The sequence below is a fragment of the Trichomycterus rosablanca genome, chromosome 10 (assembly GCF_030014385.1).
Source record: "Trichomycterus rosablanca isolate fTriRos1 chromosome 10, fTriRos1.hap1, whole genome shotgun sequence".
Taxonomy (NCBI): Eukaryota; Metazoa; Chordata; class Actinopteri; order Siluriformes; family Trichomycteridae; genus Trichomycterus; species Trichomycterus rosablanca.
In genome coordinates, this window is record NC_085997.1 from 31,740,132 (window position 1) to 31,747,409 (window position 7,278).

Genomic DNA, 7,278 nt, shown 5'->3' on the forward strand with positions numbered 1-7,278 from the left:
GCTGTTCTTACAAACAGAACACAGACACACAAATGTTAGTATTTATTTAAACATGCACTTTACATGTTGTAAAATACACTGCCTGGCCAAAAAAAAGGTCACCACCTGGATTTAACTAAGCAAATAGGTAAGAGCCTCCCATTGGATAATTACTGCATGGGTGATTATGTTTCAGCTGGCAACAAGTTATTTAACCCTAACTGATGCAGTGAGTAGCTTCTCATTTGTAAAACAACCATGTCGAAAGACACATCCTGTGGTCGTGGAAAAGATGTTCATCTGTTTCAGAAGGGTCAAATTATTGGCATGCATCAAGCAGAGAAAACATCTAAAGAGAAGCTGAAACTACTAAAATCAGGTTAAGAACTGTCCAACGCATTATTAAAAAGTGGAAGGACAGTGGGGAAACATCTTCGAGGAAGGAATGTGGTCAGAAAAAAATCTTGAATGATCGTGATCGGCGATCACTTAAACGTTTGGTGAAATTAGATGGTAGAAAAACTACAGTAGAACTCAGGGTTGTTTAATAATGAAAGTAAGAGCATTTCCACACGCACAACGCGAAGCGAACTCAAGGGATTCGGACTAAACAGCTGTGTAGCCTTAAGAAAACCACTTGTCAGTGAGGCTAACCGGCAAAAACGGCTTCAGTTTGCTAGGGAGCATAAAGATTGGACTCTGGAGCAATGGAAGAAGGTCGTGTGGTCTGATGAGTCCAGATTTACCCTGTTCCAGAGTGATGGGCGCATCAGGGTAAGAAGATAGGCGGCTGAAGTGATGCACCCATCATGCCTAGTTCCTACCCTACAAGCCTGTGGGGGCAGTGCTATGATCTGGGGTTGCTGCAGTTGGTCAGGTCTAGGTTCAGCAACGTTATGTGCCCAAAGAATGAGGTCAGCTGACTACCTGAATATACTGAACGACCAGGTTATTCCATCAAAGATTTTTTCTTCCCTGATGGCACGGGCATATTCCAAGATGACAATGCCAGGATTCATCGGGCTCAAATTGTGAAGGAGTGGTTCAGGGAGCATGAGACATCATTTTCACACATGGATTGGCCACCACAGAGTCCAGACCTGAACCCCATTGAGAATCTTCGGGATGTGCTGGAGAAGACTTTGCGCAGTGGTCCAAATCTCCCATCATCAATACAAGATCTTGGGGGAAAATTAATGCAACTCTGGACAGAAATAAATGTTGTGACATTGCAGAAGCTTGTGGAAACGATGCCACAGCGAATACGTGCCGTAATCAAAGCTAAAGGCGGTCCAACCAAATATTAGAGTGTGTGACCTTTTTTTCAGCCAGGCAGTGTATTAAGAAAGGACAGGAACAGAAACTGAGAGAAAAGAATAATGAAGGGTTTTTCTCTGTCCATTTTCCTAAATGATCTACATGAGACAACAAGTGACAAAACTGAATTACACTATTTTACATTTTTTTTAATGTGGTACTACCTTAATATGTATACAATTCCCATAGACGTATTTCCAGATTTTATAGCTGTTGTGAAAAATCCCACTAGAAATGATACAGAAGAAACCTTTATATGTATTAGGAAAACAATTAGATTAATTCATCGTCATTAATAATAACACCCTAATAGCCTGTCATTTCTTTTTCACTATTTACAGAGAAAGTGTGAAGAAACTTTGCATTAATCACCACAATTTCACCAGCAAATGCTAGATCAAGCCATAGCCATGAGTGGTTAAGGTACTGGACTAGTAACCAGAAGGTTGCTGGTTCAAGCCCCACCACTGCCTGGTTGCTGCTGTTGGGCCCTTGAGCAAGGCCCTTAACCCTTAATTGCTCAGACTGTATACTGTAACTGTAAGTCGCTTTGGATAAAAGGCGTCTGCTAACCGCCGAAAATGTAAATGTAGATCAGGGGTGCCCAATACGTCGATCGCGATCTACCAGTCGATCGCACAGTGCACGCTGGTGGATCGCGACTCATTCTAACAGGTCAACGTGATTGACATGAAATGTGGTCACCGTTTCTTTAATTTGCGGTTTGCCTTCACCTAGTGGACATTTTGAGAAATGCAATTTATTACAGATTAGAAGGAACTGGTGCATGTACTCCCCATGTCAGCGTGGCCTTTCTCTGGGTTTAAAACGTGCCAGTAGGTGTAGTTGCTGCTCTAAATTGCACCTGTATATGTGAGTGAGTGAGTGGATAAATGCTTGTGATGCTTTGCGATGGTTTGACGCGCCCTGTACAGAGTGTATTTTTGTCTTGCGCCCAGTGTTTGTGACATTGGACCCACGCTTGCCCTGTAATGCTGAATACCAATATAGTGGACCCTTGACTTACAAATTTATTTGATTCTGAAGGGCTGTTCTTAAGTCAAAATGTTCGTTAGTTAAACCTATTTTTCCCATAAGAAATAATGTAAATAGAATTAATCCGTGGCAGACCTCCCAAACCCCCCCTTTACCTAACCTCTCTAATGTCTTAAATGGTCTTTTTTGTTATAAATACAAGTATATTTTCCCTTAAATCTTAAATTATAGAAAAGATAATACTGTAATAAATAATAATAAACAACAATACACAGTAGTACTGTTCATAAAAAACACACATCTCAGTACAGTACGTGTGCTAATAAATTTCCTTTTTTTATAAAATGTATCTACCAGAAACAACAATAACTCTCATATCTCTCCATTATTTCCTTCTTTATTTCAATAATGTTGTATTTTGTAGGTGTAATTGCATGAAAGAAAGAATACTTTACTGAGCCGAATTCCTTCTTCTCTCCCACTCACTGTCCCCTCTGTCTGATACACAGTGACCGCTACTGGCAGGAGTAATTATACAACAACAAATGTAATAGATTGTTTTATTTTCTCACCACTATGCTTTCTCTGCACCTTATTTGGGGACATTTTAATATTGAATTTTACAAAATATAAAGACAACACCAAGCCACAAAAGTATGGGCACCCCTGTGCTAGATGATGCTTAATGAATTTTTATGATGATAAGATTTTATTTAAATTATCTGCAATTATTATTTTAAAAGTAAAAGATGACAATCCAAGCAGAAAAAAACTTAAGCTGTAAATATCTGAAATGGTCTGTTTTGTTAGGGTTGCAGTGAGTTTTCCTGGAATCACTGGGCACAGTGCAGCAACACCCCGGACAGGATGTCAATCTATTGCAAGCTATTTTTGTACTATTATTATATAGCTTTTATTTTTGTTACCTACTGTATGTGCATTGTATATTTTGGGATTTATTCTTTATACATTCAGCTACAAATGTAAATGTGTTATTCTAAATTGTTAGATTTGATGCTACTGATACTGTATTTGATTTGTAGTGGACACTTTTAGAAATGCTCGTGTTAAGTACACATTGTATTATTTTTCGTGTCTGCTGTGACATGCCATTTCTGTGTGTAGGTTTACCTCTCATGTCTGATGATTTTTTCTGCTGTCACCTGAGGTCATTTGGAAAGATGCAGTTCCAGTTTAGCTGTGAGCCACATCTATAAACCATTACCTGTATGTCAAGGGCAAATCAAGCTCAGTCACAGTCAAGTGCAAATGTAAACATTGTCAGAGTGGAACAGAAGGAGTCTCAGAACTGATACCAGACCTGTGTGGAATATCACCACCATCCTGGTGAACGCATCTGTGATGGTGAGTAGCTTGTTCTGTCTCTGGCCTCCAGTTATTGAAATAATCCTCATTAGTACTTGGCTTATTCAGAGCTGTATGTAAACACCCACCTATCGATTCTTAGTAAACACTTTATTCTAACACTACTCAAGGAAATGATTATTAATCAGCAACTGAATAACTGGGTTGCCATTCGTTATCAAATAACAAATAATTCATTTAAAAAAGACATGAATGTTTGTGTACAGGTAATTGTAATTTTCACTGAAAAATGAACATATAAAATGTTTGAAAATCTAGCGATAGGAAAAACAGTTGCTTTAATTGGCTATTTATGTTTATAATATTGGTGCTGTTATTGTTGCACACCACTGATTTCTCAATTTTCTCTCTTCTGTTTATTTAGCCTTAAGCTCTTTTACTTCATATGAATTACAGACACGGTGAAAAATGTGAACACTTGAAAATATTAAACTATATTTCAATGCTATATTTGTATAGATATATGTGTGCTGCAATACAACGTCCCTGGTAGTGTGAATAGTGCAATGCTCTGGGGTCCTAGAGACCATGATTTAAACCTCTGGTCATCATCTGAGGAGTTTAAAATGTTCGTCCGGAGTTTAATTTAGGCACTTTTTAAAGTGTATGTTAAGGAACCAATTGAGTGAACATTACTAATTTAAATCAAAATTTTCCTAGCTTTTAAATTTTTTTAATTTAATTTAATTTACTCAGATCATTTTCAAACTTTAAGGCAAATTTGGGTTTGTTTAGTTAAAACCAAATACTGAATAAAGCGTAAGTGCAATTTACAAATGTACACTATATATTAAAATGTCAGAGCTGTTCTTACAAACATACAGAACACACAGACACCCAAATATTAGTATTTATTTAATCATGCACTTTAGGGTTTTTTTTCTTTCCATTTTCCCAAATGATCAACATGAGACAACTGACAAAAAATTATGGAAACAAGTAGTGACATTCAGTTTTAAGTAATGTGTTACTGCCTTAATAGGTGTCCAATTTCCATAGACATATTCCGGATTTTATAGCTGTTGTAAACAAAATATATATTAAAAAAAAATACCAAAACGTTCCCGCCAAGACTCGACACTTGTGGTTCTTTTGAAACCTTTATACGTATAAGGACAACGTAGATTAATTTCTTCATTAATAATACACTGATCAGGCATGATTTAAACCTCTGGTCATTATCTGAGGAATTTAATTTAGGCACTTTTTAAAGTGTATGTTAAGGAACCAATTAAGTTAACATTAGTAGATAGTATTTTAAAATTTTTTTAATTTTAATATCTTCTCTGGGGTGCACTGTGGCTCTGTGGGTAGCACTGTCGCCTCACAGCATGAAGGTCCTGGGTTCGATCTCCAGCTGGGGCAGTCCAGGTCCTTTCTGTGTGGAGGTTGTATGTTCTCCCCGTGTCCGCGTGGGTTTCCTCCAGGTGCTCCGGTTTCCTCCCACAGTCCCAAAACATGCAAGTGAGGTGAAATGGAGACACAAAACTTGAACAGATGAATGTAACCAGTAACTACCTGCCCTGTCATGAATGTAACCAAAGTGTGTAAAACATGGAGTTAAAATCCTAATGAATAAATAAAATTTTCTCACATTGGTCAGGTTTGCACTGGGTCCAGTCTATTGCAGGACAAACACACTCAGCAATTCACTTCTTTTTTTTGGACGTTTACAGTAGTCAATCCACCTGCAGCATGTTTGTGCAAAAAATACAAAGAACACAGTACATGGAGAAAACTGTGAGATACGGGAGGAACATGCCAAACTCTTAATGGACTGACAGGGGGAAAGGTTTAAACTCAGGTCCTTAGGACCCATGTTGCTGTGTGGCACCCAGCTGCCCCACTGCTGCCTTAATGGAAGATTTGTTTGTTTGTTTATTGGGATTTTAACGTCATGTTTTACACTTTTGGTTACATTCATGACAGGAACGTTAGTTACTCATTACACAAGGTTCATCAGTTCACAAGGTTATATCGAACACAGTCCTGGACAATTTAGTGTCTCCAATTCACCTCACTTGCATGTCTTTGGACTGTGGGAGGAAACCGGAGCACCCGGAGGAAACCCACGCGGACACGGGGAGAACATGCAAACTCCACACAGAAAAGACCCGGGGATCGAACCCAGGACCTTCTTGCTGTGAGGCGACAGTGCTACCCACTTAGCCACCGTGGCCTTAATGGAAAGTAATGCATATAAAACATGATCATGTCTATAAGTTATCTTATCACACAGTAAATTCAGCTTAAAAAATAAAAAGTCATTTTCTGTTATTTACTGGTACAGTCAGTCTATTTGTATAAATAAGCTTATTGCTTTGGTTTTGCAGTTCTTAACATTTTTTTTTTTACCTCACGCCTTGAAGCACTTTATGCTAATTTATCCAAATATATCCACACCACAGCCCACAACATCAACAGCTCTGTTAATAGAAACCTGCTGATCCATAACAGTTCTACTGGCAGACGAGGGCTGGGGGGCAGTGCCGTACTAACGTTAATATCAATGATCGATCAGAGGATTTGCAAGCCGGCATAAGGCATTTAATTATAATTGCATGGGGAGTGGTGGTGTAGTGGCAGCAGGATTTGAATAAGGTCACATCTCTGGCTAACCTTGCAAGTGTAACACTGTATTAAATGCCACTCGTGTTAAGTGTGTTGAAACCTTCCTGATGTAGTCACACCATAATATAAAGGTTAAATTGAAAAATGTCCCCTCTCCTGCACAAACACTATGATTGATACACCTTAGAAGGAAAATAAATGTTAACAGCCTTCTGTTTTAAACGTGCACGGTTATGAATGATACGCATTCTAATAGAGGGTTGGGATCACATTGAGAGAGACTCTGTTTCAGCAGAATGGAAAAGGTCAGTCAGAAGGATTAGAGGGATTCGGAGAAGGTTATGTTGTACCAGTCTGGCAGCATGTTAATTACCACGTCACTTCAAGATGCTCTTTAAATACAAAGAATGACACATTTTTAATATTTTACCTATGTTCTATTAACACTCGCATTTTAGTAAACAGTGTTTGGTTTGGTCATTTCATCATTTATCACAAATCACCAGCGTACAATGGACTGACTGTTCAAGAAATGTGAAATGTCATAATCAAAGCCTGTATATGGAACAATGACAGGACCTGCATTTTCGTGTATTATTTCCCTTTAATAGTTATTTAATAAATTAATTCTTTATTACTTTTTAGTAATTTTGGCATATCAGGTGGTGCAACTGTCTGACCTCAAATCCCACAAAAAATTAAATAGGTTATTTATTCCAATTCAGTTTTAATGACCTATTTTTAATCTAGTGTAAAATATTCCAGGTTAAAAGAAAATGTCATTTTTTAAATATATTTCAGCCCAACAGAGAATACAAGTCTTTTAGTCCTTTGTGGTGAGAAGGCCAACTGACCTATTACTAATATTTTATTAAATGTCAATATGAAGTAATAGAAGGGCTGTTTCAGATTAGAAAACATAAAATGTGCTATTATAGTGAGAGTATATATTTTTTTTTATTATTATTATTTTATTTATAAGACAATAATAATAATAATAATAATATACAACAGATTTTTAATTGGGCG